The sequence below is a fragment of the Manacus vitellinus genome, unplaced genomic scaffold (genome assembly GCF_001715985.3).
Source record: "Manacus vitellinus isolate BGI_N305 unplaced genomic scaffold, ASM171598v3 scaffold_6_pilon, whole genome shotgun sequence".
NCBI lineage: Eukaryota > Metazoa > Chordata > Aves > Passeriformes > Pipridae > Manacus > Manacus vitellinus.
The window spans coordinates 35,195,656-35,210,756 of NW_021940750.1; the positions used below are offsets into that span (position 1 = coordinate 35,195,656).

General features: G+C 43.8%; 1 protein-coding gene across 2 annotated transcripts in view; it reads right to left on the minus strand.

The window, feature by feature from the left end:
* Positions 1–11,829, minus strand: part of AHNAK2 (AHNAK nucleoprotein 2) — a 40,885-nt gene extending 29,056 nt beyond the window's left edge. For both annotated transcript variants that reach the window (XM_018082761.2, XM_018082760.2), the window contains exon 1: positions 11,650–11,829. The gene's annotated coding sequence lies outside the window, so the exon portion shown is untranslated. The remainder of the gene's footprint in view (positions 1–11,649) is intronic.
* Between the last annotated feature and the right edge of the window lie 3,272 nt (positions 11,830–15,101).

Consider the following 15,101-nt stretch of genomic DNA (forward strand, 5'->3'; position numbering starts at 1 on the left):
GTGTTGCCCTATTATTCTTAATAACTTCTTTCCTTCATAGGTTAAAAAAATAAAGGGGAATATTGCTGTAGAGTCTATAGATCAGATCAATTACTGTTAATGCTTTCTTATTAATTGCTCTGGCTCTAGACTGTATATTGCATATTTATTCACAGATTTGTACTGTGCATAAAGGCACATGATTATCACAACCCATGGCAAGTTCTTCCATCATCTATCCTGACACTCCACAGAGTCTTGAGATCATGTACAGCTTTGGGGAGAGACAGGTCTGCCCAAGCTCTCGTGTTTCAGGTATTTCCAGGAGGGTTCATGAAAGACACCTTGACCCATCAGTAGAATAATCAGGACACTGCCATAAATGGAAGCTTGCAAAGACCAGTAGGACTCAGATGATACCTGCTGGTCATTTAGTGCCACAGGATCAAATGCTGAAAGTACTGAGATTTCTTTCTGTGCTTACTCAAGCAAGACATCCACTGGCCTCAATGAAGCTGCTGCATGGCATGTTACATCGTATTAATCTTGTAATTCAGACTGGGATCAGTCTGAATCAAAGCTGAGATCAACTTTGATTCCATCTTGTAAAATCCAGCAGAGCACACATCACTGCTCACAGCAATCATGCCTGCATCCTTGTAAGAGTAAATACTTTTACAAAAGAATGCAAGCATTTTGTAGATTAGCCATGAATTCTATTGATGTATACAGCAAGTAGCATTAAGACATCACTGCTGTATTAAGTGAGAAACAAAGGCAAATAAGAGATAGGCAGAAGTTTTCCAGCTATAGCCTAAATATCACTGCTGGTCTATGGAGCCATTGCTGGTGACATGCAGAAGGCCATATATGACTCTCTCTGCTTTCACATGCTTCTTCAGTTCTTCACATTTGGCAGAAAACACATAATACAGAAAAGAAAGAAAGGAAGCTGCCAGGCTTCTTTCCTTCGCGCTGAGATCCTGAAAACAGCTTTGGGTACTGGGAGCACAATACAGAGACCATTTCAAAACAGCTACCTCACTCCCTGTGATTTATCCCAAAAGCAATTGCCTCTTCCCTGGGATTGCTATAGCAAATGAAATAAGAGATCATAGGTAGAGGTTGCCAACCCAACTCCAGGTCTAAATGACTTTCCGATCAGTAGTAACAGAAGGCACTGGTTACTTATATTTACGGATATGTGTTTAAGCAGGTGTGGTGCTACTTCATTAACATCTTTCTCTTTGGGCTCTCAAAAGGCACAGCTACCCCTCACACCCCTCTGACGTATCTCTCACCCAGACAGCATTGCCTGGCACATATGAATATGCCAGCTTGGCAGCTGCAGCATCTTGATCGTGGTCACCTGCCCAGAGCGCCATGCAAAACAAGGCAAACTCTCCCCACCTCGCAGAAAATAAGATAGCAAAGTGAAAAAAAAGACATGCTCAAAGTCACAAAGCAAGTTGGCAGCAGAGTCAGCAATAAATACAACCCAGATGTCCTGGATTCCACCTCCTCCCTGCACCATGCTGCCTCTCTTAGCTCAATGCTGGAAGGAAATGTTTTACATTTACTCATCCCTCCTTTTCCTTTGTCAATAGAAATTAAAGCAGGCATCTGACTGCCTAAGCCTTGAATACTCTGATGGTTTCCAAGGCTTGCAGTGAAGTCAGCCAACATTTCTATTGAATCCAGCCCTAATGGACAACTAGAAGTGATTTCTTTGCCAAGTAGCCTATCAGTGCAAAACTCATTTAAGCACATACTGCTTTTATACAGATATGCATTGTGCGTATATATATGTATGTATTGAATATATTATATATATATGTATTGAATATATATATATATATTTGCAAAGAACCACTAATTATAAAAATACGATTTTCGTAACTGTGCTGGTTTTGGCTGGGGTAGAGTTAATTTTTTTTCATAGTAGCTGGTATGGGCCTGTGTTTTGGACTTGTGCTGGAAACAGTGTTGATAATTCAGGGATGTTTTCGTTATTGCTGAGCAGTGCTTCCACAGAGTCAAGGCTTTTTCTGCTCCTCACACCACCCCACCAGCAAGGAGGCTGGAGGTGCACAAAGAGCTGGGAGGGGACACAGCTGGGACAGCTGACCCCAACTGACCACAGGGATGTTCCAGACCATATGGTGTCTGCACAGCATATAAAGCTGGGGGAAAAAGGAGGGAGAGGACACATTCAGAGTCATGGCATTTGTCTTGCCCAGTCACCATTATGGAGTACTGATTTCCAGGAGAGGGCTGAACACCTGCCTGCCAATGGGAAGTGGTGAATAAATTCCTTGTTTTGCTCTGCTTGCATGTGTGGCTTTTGTTTTATCTATTAAGCTGTCCTTATCTCAGCCCACGAGTCTTCTCACTTTTCCCATTCTCCCCCCATCCCATCACGTGGGGAGGGATGAGCGAAAGGCTCTGTGGGGCTGAGTTGATATTTGTGATTAAACCATGACAGCAGCTCAGCCAAGCAGTGAATAGACTAATCAACTATTATTAAAAAAAAAAAAAAAAGTAAAATACTGCATCATGATTTTTGTAAGTATAGATTTAAAACAAGCCTCTGTACCTTTTTACTTTGTGGAAAGGTGGGAAGGTCTGTCAGGATGTTTCTTGCACTGAACCTACTCAGGTCTGCCGAAGGACTGAAAGCTAATTAGCATTAATTTTCCATTCATTTATTTTGTGAACAGAATGTCCAAATATTTAAAATTTGCTCATTAAGCTATCTCTGGTGTCTGTATATGGTGGGCCGCATCCATATATTTTCCAAAAGCAATGTAAATCCCATTTCCATGGAGTATGTCATGCCCTGTCAGCAAAATATCCTTACTGCTGTCAGCCCAAGGTGAGTCCATGTCTCTGAGCAGTTGAACACATTCTTACTTGCCTGGTTTTTTGCCCTCAAGGTGAATGCCATTCCATTTTTCCTACCTGTCATCATACAAATCCAGGTGGGATTGTAGGTGTTGTGCTGCTGTTGCTGTAACTCCACTGCCAATGTGCTGCTGTGCCTACCAAAGGCACTTCAGGGGAGCTGGACAGAAGTTAAAAAGAAACGTGGCATTTCACACTGTATCCTCCTCTCCCCCAAATACTCAAGGGGCATGACAGTGGAAACAAAAACTTTAGCAGCTGCAGGTTGCCTAAAACACTTTAGGTCCTTCGTTTTTCTTGCCTAGAAAACAAATATCCTCCAGATTTTGCATTCAAGTCTCCTGCCAGAGGCCTCTGCTCCTCTGCGCAACAGCAGCACGAGATCCAACACATGGCAAGGTCACAGTGCTCATGCTCCTGCTATATGCTCTTATACTATGTGCCTCCACCATGAGCACTTTGCACAAACCCACATGCTAGATAACTACATCCACAGCTTTGCTCCCACCACCACGCCTTTATTATGAACAAGAATTTCTGAGATCTTCTAGACAATGAAACAAACAAAAATGCAGCCCAAAAAAGCCTCCCTTCTTTCTCTGCAGAACTGTTTCCACTATTTCCTCACTACTGTCACCTCCATTTTGCTCAACTTGCTTGACACAAAGCTTCTAAGTCCTCCAAGGCACACATGGGCAGGAGGCTACATATCACTTAACACAGTGGGGACCTTAACCTGCCATCAGTCTGCAGCAGCAACAAATGACAAGAATAGGTCTTGACAAACATGGCTGGATTGTGCCATTTTTGTGCAACAATAGTAAGTTTGACAGATTTGAGCCTGCCCTCATGCCTGAGACACTGCTGTGTGCAGAGCAAGAAGCTCTCACTCCTTCTCCTCAAAGCTGCTGCAGCCAGGTCAAGGACATTGCTCCTTGCTGCAATCTGTCAGTGGTGATTTAGCAAGTCCCAGCTCCCTTCCCCCGAGTGCACAGGCTCTGGCTGGCCTTGCCCGTAGTTCCAAGTGTGTCCGAGAGCCAAAACCTTATCGCAGTCCATCTCTGTCTCCTCACAAGAGCAGAGTTATTGCAGGAGTTGGCGTGGTCTGTCTGTGCTGGTATGACAGCCAGCTCCTGTTTTGGATTAGAGGATGACCGTTTTCCCTCCCTCTACATCCCTTACTGGGCATTTAAAAGAGAAGGATTTGTGGGAAAGGGGAAACACTCATGATGGGTTTTATACCTCTTTTGCCCTCCCTTTGCCCTGGTGCAAAAGAAAGCCCCAGACCCATGGGCTGTATCTGTGAGTGCTATGCAGGGGTCTGACTTTTCTCAGCCCAGGCCATGAAATAACAGTGTGATAGTGGAGAGATGTTTGTGCAGCACCTGAGCTTACCTGCAGTCCCACATACAAAGGACTGCTGGCAGAAGACCAGTTTTCAGTGCATTTCACAACTTGAGAGAGCATTGCAAAAGCACTGCTTCCCTATCAAACGTCAGGGTGGAGATCTGCTGACTCCAATCCCCATCTTTCAAAGCAGGGCAGAGACTGAAAGTGAACCAGCAATAAGCCCCAGACATAAAGGAGTGTAAATGAATTAATAAAACACAGCTGAGAATGGCGGGGGCAGCAGAAACACCCCCCACACACCAACCGCTGCAAGGACTGTGGCATGCCTGTCTGCTGATGTGCAACACAGCTCCACAGCACCAGTGGTTGCTGCAACACCTACAAGGAGTTTCCTTGGGCTAGAAAGGCTGTGGTTGCCCATGGGGGCAAGGAGGAGGTTTTGCTTCATGAGGCTGTCTCACCCACACTGGTTTTCACTGGTCTGGCTGGACGTGTCTGTGTGTGGCCCTGCTGGCTGCTCTCTCAGTGCCCTTGAAAAATAATCCAGAATCACTGCTTTTCTTTCCATGCCATTTGTTTCTGCCCCTGTTCTGGAGCCGTCTTTGACTCCATCACAGCATCCCGAGGGTTTGCAGGCACCTTCAGGCAGCCTTGCCAAGGCAGCAGGCTGTGGTAGCAGGGCGTGCTGTGGTCTCTCCTACTCCTAATCCTGTCTTTTTGCCAAGGTATCTTCCCTCAACACTGCCTCTGCCAAACAGACTGATCCCAGAGATACCAGCCTCCAAAGGACTTCAAGGTGCGCCTGTCACAAACTTCCTTCACAGATGCTGCACGAATTTAAACTTTTCTTCAGAATAAAAGTCTAGAAACTGAAAATAGGAAGTCAGGGTTTTTTCCACAGGTTTTCCTACCCAAGCCTTGCCATCAGCTATGGTCCACATCCAACAAGTTAATCTGACTCAGCTACTTCAACCCCTCTCTTCCAGAGCACCTTTTGTCCTCCAAGTGACAATTGCCCCGAATGACCCTGCCAGCATTGTACTGCCACTCTGAGCACCATTTGCTTGCCTGCAAACACCCAACCTGCTGCACCATCACCCATCTGCTCTGCCATCTGCCTGCCACAGCCTTCTGTGCTCCTGCACAGTGCAGTGTTCTGGAAAAGCCTCCCTATGCTGAAAGAGAGGGACTGCGGTACTTTTTAAACCAGGAGAGGGAGGTAGTTCTGAATTTGTACAAAGTGCTCCAGAGCCCACGGGTTGGTTGGGACATCATCTTACCAGGCACTGACTGATGCACAGTAACTGCTGCTGACACATGTTCCTATTCATGCTGGCCCCAAAATGAAAAAACACTGTTGCCCTCCAAACAACATTTGTGCTTCTGGATTCCCCCTACCTACTGCTGCTAAGATCCTGCCAGTCTGGAATATATTTTCCAATCTCCTCTGAGCAGTCTGACATCTGAACAGGGATACTCCATGCATCCACATACCTGCCGTGTTCTCAGTACTGCTGTGCTCAGCAGTAGAAGGGGAATGATGGTCCAGGTCTCCAGGAGGAGCCCCATGGCCTAGGGCTGACCATGTGGTTGGGATGTGAGTGGTTCTGCAGGACTGGGGCTGTTTATCCATGGTAGGAAAGAAGAAGAAGGGAGAAAGGGGGAGAAGGAGGGGGAAGCACTGGGCAGAGCTCCGAGGAAAATGTGCTGTGGACAGTTTGCTTGGGCTCCTTGGAGACTCCTGATGGCTGCTCTGATCTCCTCACCATGAGACCCAGGGATGATTTGTTGTCACATGCACTGAGCACCCTGTTTTCTTTCTAAGAAAAGAGCTGGTCTATTTAGGAGAGATTACATTCATGCTTGAGCTTATCTGCAAGTGTTAGGCTTATTCTCTGGGCTTTAAGGTTTATTTAGACTAAATAAGGTTTATACATTTGGTTGGTAAGGAATGCAATGTATACATTATAATTATGTAGTTAATGCACTAATCTCTATGATGAGCTCTCCTGGCATAACCCTGTACAGTTATCCAAAAGCTTCTTTTAATCTCTAAGGAAGGATAATTTTAAGAAGAAAAACATGATTTCTCCTACTATCTCTATCCAAACCCTTTCATTCACAGATTGCTCTTAGACTGACTGAAGCAGTGGTTAAATCCACTGCAAACATATAATCCCAATACAGATGTAAGATCACAGTGCCATTACTAAATTTATTCCTTTCATAGCAGTTCTGTGGGGTCCTGCCTCCATTCAGCTCTGTAGACCATTGGAATGTCCCCTCATAAATACCTGTATGCGAAATAACTTTCAGAGTCTGTTTTACACCATTTACATAGTTGATGCTCCAAAAAGGGGACTGATAGCAGAGCCTAAGAACATATTACCCATCATGACCACTCTAGCCTGTTCATAGAAAACCTGAGTAGTAAGTTGGCATCACAACCTGAACCCAAGTGCTGCATGTAATCATTCTCATGTGAAAATGCCCCATTTGCCTCCAAAATGGGCCCTTACTCATTATTTAGGCACTAAGTTGTCTGAGCTATTTATTCATTGTGCAAACAATTTTTTTCCCATAATGAAGCCCATTATGTGAAAAAGTCAACCTTAAGTAGTGTGAGGACACAGTTCATATAAAAATCAATGCAACCTTTCACTGAAGCATAAATCAGATCAGCTCTGACATATGTGAAAATATTTGGGGAATGCTTAATGACATTTTTGTGTTCTTGTAAATTATGTGCTTTGGGCTGACTTTAAAAGCAGAAATAGGGAAAGCTCATCTCATATCAGGAAACATCAGCAATTGAAGCCACTACCTTTCTCGTGATAGTTTCACAGATCTTCATCTCATACATCTTACAATAAGCCCACACACGTGGAAACATAGAATCATTAATATTGGAAAGAGCTGCTATCCTCTTTGAGGTTCACCAAAAGCTGATTTCTAATTTTCAAAGTGACAATACCTAATCCCATTCAGATATTTCCCCCCTTCAGAATATAATTCAAACATCGGTTAAAGCCGCTCTTGCTGCATAGAAAAGTTACTATCCCATTGAATTTTTGCTCCTGCATGCATGTCCTGTGAGTTTCTTCTTCAGGATGAAATTCCCATTTTGGAAATCACTCCTCCAAGTAATTGTTCTGTGGTTGGTTCTTTGGCTCTAAAAAGAGAAATACAGGAGGCAAGGAAAAGCTCCTTCATGTACTTATTTTGAGGGATAAGTACAGCATTGTGCCTGGCTGACAGTCAAAGGTCCAAGAGCTGGGACAAATCATGCAGTAAGTAAATGAAAAGGGGACCTGTGGAAACCCAAATGACACTAGCTTTCTAGGGCTGGTATGGAGTATGGGAATCTTAGGAAAAACAGGGATATATGGACTAACAAAATGAGTGAGCTTTCAGAACTCATTGCAAGGTGGAATATTTTATATATGTAATAGTTCATTAGACTATTTAGCTAGGACTTGTAGAAATGGGAAGAAATATGTGCAGCTTGAAACCTTTGCTTTTCAGTTGGCTGAGGCTGCAAATATACCATTCTTCAAGGGGAAAGAGCTGGGAGGTCAGTGGGCAGGTAGAAAGGTATTTAAAATTAGAGGGCTGCATGGATAAGAGCTGCTCCCCTGACTCTGTGAATGTCAGGCACAGACCACCACTATCAAAATCAAGTGATGTTTGTTCTCTTAACTACAGAGAAGAAACAACATTTGCCCAGCAGTGAAGAGCAGTTACTGTGACTTTGGAGTCTTGAGTATTTATCAGCAGGCTTGGAAATCATATAAACCTTATCTCCTTGTTTGTGTTTTTGAAAAACAGATAACTTTGCCCTCTGAAGACACTGCTATCTTTATTGGGCAGATGAAGTGGGCTTGGTGCCTGCTCTTCTTCAGGCACTTGCATTCCTGCTTCATGGAATTCTGCTGTGATTTGGGCTGTTACCATGGCCTGGGACTCACTCCCTGCAGAGCTGCTGTCCCTAACCGATGAGTCCTCTATCAATTATCTTGGCTTATTTATTACTTATATGGCATAATAACCTTAACATATTTTGACTTGTTCCAGTCACTCTGGACTACACATGGGTTCCCCTTCCCTGACAGAAAACTGTAGACCCATTCTCTGCAGTAAGTCAGTGGTTACTTTCAGATACTTGGCTACCTGTAGTGTCCTCTCAGGAAGTAAACATGTTGGTAGGAAGTACTGAGTATATGAAAGGTCCTCTCCTAGCCTGAAGTTTTGTTTTCCAATACAAAATAAGGAATTCCAGCCTTGACTCTGAAGGCCAGCGTGAGATGAACGAAAGCACGGATTTAGCAAATTTCACTTGGTGCAGCCATAATCCTCCCACACCATGGCTAGACACAGCTGGAGTCACCCAAAGGACCTTTCCTGCCACAAGAGTGTTGCCTTGACTTCTGTTGATGTGGAGAGATGGCAACGTAGTCTTGGTAAGGTTTAATCTTAGCTCCATCCAGAGCTGAATCCCCTACATCTTTCAGTGCTGCTCCACCACTTGGCTGTGGAGGGAAAAGCCTGCTGGACAGACTGGAAGTTACAGCTAAGGGAAGCAGAAAAGGCAGTAGTTGTTAGCTGATGCTGTCAGGAAAAGTTTTTTAGTGCGTTGGGGGTCAGGGACATGGCAAACTGCCTGAAAGCAAATGCTTGCCCTTGCTGGGTCTGCCTGTGCTGGTGCATAGTGCCAGGCCCCTTCTTGCTCAGAGCAGGGCTAATGGTGAGGACTTTTGCAGCCTTACTGGTTTGCATTGAACCTGCAATACAGAGCCCAGAAACACAGTGAGATGTTTTTTCAGAGGTGAAAACTCTGCAGTGCATATTTTGATGTTCCCTAATGTAAGTGACATTATGGAATGCAAAAATAGCTAGATGTAAAAAATAGATTGAATCTATTTACTAAACCATTTAATCAGATTGTAAGCTTTCAAACCTTTCAGATACACTGCCTTATATTCTGATTATTTAGGTCTCCGAATGTCAGGAACCCTGGGAAAAAAATCCTACTTAAATCCCTTGGTGTTTCACACTTGCATAGGATGAACTGACTTCTTTGCCCTAGTAGAAAACTTCAGGAAAAAAAAAACAACCCAAAGCTCTATATTCAGAGATTCAAAGCCACATTCCTGTGGCTTCATACAGGACATGACACTCCAGTAAGACCCCTGCTGCTGTATGCCCTGCTCCCTCCACTCACAGTGACAACGTTGAGTGAACTGCCTGGGAAGTTCGTGGTGTGGCTTCCTGGAGAAGGGTGCCTCTGAGCACGGGGCACTGAACCCGCCGAAGCCAACAGGAGGTTAACTCAGATCACAGCTATTCCCATAACCATGTATTACAGACTGCTGGATTTTGTTTCAGTGATGAGCTTCAAGTACAGCCAAAAGCGAATAGAGGCACGTTGACCTCATAGTTTTGCGAACACAGATTGAGCGGTCCAGGACAATTAAAAGCAGAGAATACGTGCCATCTCCAAACCCCTGGCGAGGCACTGCCAGAAGTTACCGCTGCCCCGTCCGACTGAAAAGACATTAACACCTGCTGCAGAGGAGGTTGGAAGGCAGCCATCCTCGATGGATTGCTTACGAGCACTGACTAGAGTCAAACCGAATTCAGTCAGAGATTTACACAAGCCCCATAATCTAATAGTAGAGTTTACTTTACGAGAGTGCCACACCAAAGATAGTAAAATGCAGTTTTAGCTAACAAATCGACATGCTTCCACAGAAAAGCTCCAGCCATCATGGAGCATGTCAGCACTGCAGAGAGCCTGGCGCGGATTTATAGTTTTCAGTTTACTGCTGAAGAGTTATTGTTAAGTCCATTGTTATAGGCTTTCTGCAATTAAAAGTTCCAGTCACACTTATCGTTTTTAAACATAGCTAATAAAACCCAGTAAATTCTAAGACATTATAGGTTTTACCATGCTGTTAAACATCTCAAACTTTTTTATATTGGACCTTTGACCTATATTAGGAGAGACTTTGGAAGCAAATTGGCTGTTCTAAGCTGCTTTACTTCTGATTTGCTTGGATATGCAAAACTTCTTATAGTTTTTTTTTACTGTAGTAAGAGATATAGCAGGGCAATACTTAGACATTTTCCCTCATGCATGCAACAGGTGATCATAAGCTAAGTACTATGTCTCTTACAAGTCACCTTCCAATGTTCTGTGCTTTTTGTGTCATAAATTATAAAGAATGATGGTTATTTTTGTTGTAGCAGCGACTTTTGGTCTTTTCTCTCACGTGAGTAATGTTTTCTCTCTTTTCTATCAAAGCTTTAGGAAAACATACTGTGCATTTTTTCTACAGGTGGCTACAGATACAAATTTTACTTCTGATCACCTGTATTCATGGGTTCGGAAACATATTAGGGTACATGGATGGGGCACAGAACCTAGACAGGTGGACAGAATAATTTTTCCCTGTGTATTTCCCAGGACTTTGTGAACTAGCCTCAGCAGCCTCACAGTGGACACTTACAGGATCCAACTTCTACTGACAAGGTTATGGATCTGCTTTTTAAATGCTTCAAGGTTAATCTTAGTTTCAAATTCCATGAACATTCAGAGATCCTAGTGCCAAGTCAGTATACTTTGAGATATATATATTGCGAATGGTATCTATTGAGATATAATATCCACACAAGTAGAATTCCTCTTGTAGAAGCACAGATACTATAAAAATCCAAACATATCTAGTGGAAAAAACCAAATAACAGAAAGCTCATATTCGTCAGAAACCAACTTTACTGTAAGATAATTGCTATTTGCACCCTGCGTTTCATTGCAACAACCGGGACTGGCTCTTTGCACTACAAAAGAGTCTCACTATCTTTGAGATCGTCGGATGGGTTAAGTATACAGACAGAGGAAGTAAGAAAAACAGCGTGCATGATCTGGAATAGAGATTACTGAATGGAGGGGTGTGTGTAGGACTGAAAACCAATATCCCTCTGAAAGCTTTGGGAGGCTTAGTGCAGAAGCTTGAAACCCCTGCTTTAAAAATGTGGATCAGAAACTTTTTATCAAGCTGAACACAGTTGTTGATCCCTGATCTCGCCTCTTCCCATACACCAGAAAGAGGCAAAGCTTTACGCCAGGTGGGATGCACCTTGGTTGAAGCTGTGGGCACACTTTTCCCCCAGTGGTATCGTTTAACACATTACATCTTCAGGTTTCGCTTATCAAGTCTAGCCGCTGGGAACATTGTGTCTTTACAATCAGAAAGTCCAGTTTCTGTATCAAAGGACGCAAAATGCACACACCCACATCTCTCTGCATTTTTAAAAGCCCATCATCTATTGCAAACTTGTGCAATCTGCATCAGAGATTTAAAAGAAAGAAAGAGAGAGAGGTTTGTCTTTTAAGAAAAAAAAAAACAAACTTACCAAAAATAACTGAAGTTCTCTAAAGTTGCCCTGAAGTTGAAATAGCCCAGAACACCAGTGCAGAGCCTGCCTTAAACTCTCTCTCTTTCTCACTCCCCCTCTCTCTCCAGCAATTGGAAGGAGGGCTGTGCAGAAATTCAGCAAACAATTTTCCTTCTATGTCGACCGGGGCGTTCCTCTACGGGCAGAAAGGGGATGGCTAAGCCTGGGTGAGGCTCGTTGCTCTCTCCTCAAGCCAAAGAGCGCTGTCGCAGATTACACAGCCTGTGAAATCCAATCCCTTTCTCTACTCAGGCAACAGCTGTACGGCTTCAGCTGAGGCGGGAGCGGCGGACAGACCCTGGGCTTGTTGCTGGTCAGGCTTTCCATGCTGGGGAATGGGGGGGACACGGGTTTCCGTAAACTCCGTGTCTTCTCCCAGGTCACTGCCTACAGCCACAGGCACGAGTGTACACAGGGTGGAGATGCGGGGCAACTTCCGCGGGACTGAAAGTATATGGGATGTGGGCGCCCGCGCAAAACAAACATCTCTTTTCCTGAAATTCATTCCCAGCTTCGCTCCAGGACATAACCGGGTAATTAACGTTATACGTATTAGTAAACTCTCATGCAAGCATGCACACACACAGGATGCAGCCTGTCAGCCTGTCACAACAGCGCGGTTCAAAGGGGTTTCAAGGCTGCTCTAGTGCCCTCTCTAAGTTCGTTTTTCCTTGTCACTTTCAGTCAGCTGTTTAATTCTTTCCGAAAAAAAATCCCTGAATGCTGAGCTGACAGTCCTTACACCAAGTGAAGCGTTATGGTGGCTCGCAGGGTGGGAGTGCCAGTGTGCTTTAGTGCTGCCTTCTCTGTGTGTCCTGATACCCTACACTTGAGGAAAGCTGCTTAGCGCCAGCAGAAATGGATTTATGAAAATTCCCAGCCCCTCCTCTCACCTGTTTCTATTTCTCCACCCCATGTACAGGAAAGAAATTTATAATACAGCTGATTCCTCCCTCTCTAAGGAATCCCACTGATCCTTTGACTCCTCCTCCCTGAAGCTTTGAAAATCAGAGCAATAGATTTCACTGTGGGTTTCCGTGTGCCACAGAGGCATTTGGCTGCTCGTTTGCATGCTGTCAAATAGAGGTGAGGTGAGAGAGGGTGCAAAATACAAACAACACATAAGCGGCCCTGGGAGTGTCCTGCAATCCCTCGGCCGCTTTGCCAACACCCCAGAGCAGGTAAAAAACACCGGCCAAAGGAAAACTCCTGTGTTTACAGATCAGCCTCACTTCATGTTGAGGCAGATGCTGTGGTAGGGATTTTTATGCTGCTGGCCCTGAAACTCTGCAGATGTTGGATTTCTGGACCCAACTTTAGAATGGGCACACACGGTTCCTACAGAGGTCATGTGGAAAGTTGAGAGGGAAAACTGAGTGTAGAGCTCTGCTTCCATCCTGTGTGGGTACTCAACACAGGCATTTTATGAAACCAGGTCTTCACAGAACTACAGTATTTATATTAAAGAAAATACTGTAATTTGAGCAATTAATGTATGCATATAATGTGTAATTATACATTATATATTAATTATAGAAGATCACATATATAACAACTTAGAAATACTATACATAATTTCATCTAATTAATATACATGGTTTGTCAGCATATGAACTGAATAACACCATAAATCGTGTCTATTTTTTCTATGATTCTACTGGGCATCCACATAAATTATATAATATATAATCACATATATTGTGTGACTATATATTATATAGATAATAATATATAATTAATATGTTGTGAAGCACTATGCAGTTCATACGCAACCTCTGTCTCCTCGTGAGTGTGGCATCCACATCAAGAAATAAAAAAAATAGGTTGGCTGTAGCCAATGCAGGGATGTAAGGCTGCAAAGGAGGAAGATGAGGCAATGGGACTGCGTCAGCACAGGGCATGTGAGATTCTTCAAGGTGGCACGAGGAAGTGTTCAAGACCATCTTGGATGGGGCTTTTAGCAACCTGGTCTAGTGGAAGGTGTCTCTGCCATGTTGGAGGGGTTCCAATCCAACCCAACCTTCCAACCCAAACCATTCTATGTTTCAAGAGAGACATCCTGCAGCTGCCTCAAGGATGGAGGCAACCAGAAGCAATAAAGGCTTCCTGAGGGGCGGTCAACAGCAGTAAAGTAAACTGAGATGGCTGGGAACAGGAACAAGGCCTCTCTAATAGCAAGCTTTTGGCTTTCTCTGCTGCCACCCAGAGAAGTCTATCCCCAGTCTTCAGGACTATACCAAGGTCCAGCCTTTCTGAACCACCTTTCAACATCCTGATAAACAACATATATTTTTAGAAACAGACATGCAAAACAAGAAGTGCAACCTACATCATGGATTGATATGGAGACAGCTCATTTGGATGCAGAAATCTGCCTCGTCCCTCCAGAGCCAGCCGTGCCAAGCAGCAGCACTTCAGCAGGGCACAGGCTCTGGGGTGGCAGCAGCAGTGTGCTCCATCCCCATTCAGTGCTGTATTTCAGCTGTCTTTGGTGAATATATGGATGGGCGTTGCTTCGATCTTTTAAGAATTTTTAAAGCCCACATGAGACAAAATCCTGCCTAAGTTGAGAGGAACCAACTGTTTTTTCCATAAACCTGGAAGAAATGACTATATTCTTTTTCATGGTATTGGGAAATCTATGTTCATTGTCACTGGCTTTTTTCCAGTTTCAGAACTGGAGGTGTAAGCCTGAGTGTCTGAGCAGTGCCCTGCTGCTCTAACTCCAGTGAAGACAACTCCTGTGTTGATCTACCCTCACGTAGCTTCAAGTCTAAAATCTCCCCTCTTGTCAGCCAATATGGTGCAGTTCTGTGATTATCAAATCATTTCAACAGTGTTTGACTGATACGAATGCATAATGCTCACTTGGTTTATTTTTAAATATTTATCAAATCCACTGTTTGTCTACTGAGCTATTAAAAAAAATGCTATCAGAACGATAATTTCCAATTCTCTGAGTGATTGGAGCACAAGAGAGATGACTCATTCAGTGGTCATACTCCAAATAGCCCTCGTGTTTACTCTTCTTGATAGACATCTAAATATTAAAAGATAAATCTCTTTGAGTTATGCTGTGGCAATACTGAATGTTCCTCTCTGCTCTCCTGCCTTGCCAGGGAGCACCACTCAAATTTCTCTATCCCACCTCTAACCCCATTTCCCAACTTCCCTGTACTACAACGTTGTTTTCTTTACTCCGTTCACAGGTAAGGCTGGGAACACACAATTGAATGACACAAGCTTTCTTTTATTAGTGTTATTCACACCCTGACCTGTGGATGGACTGATGTTAGACTTACGCATTAGGGTGTGCTGCTTTACTAGTAATTGAAAAACAAGATGAAAAACAACGGGAATTTTCTTGTGTTTTCTTTGGCCTAAAGAGAGAGAGACAACATGTTCCCTGA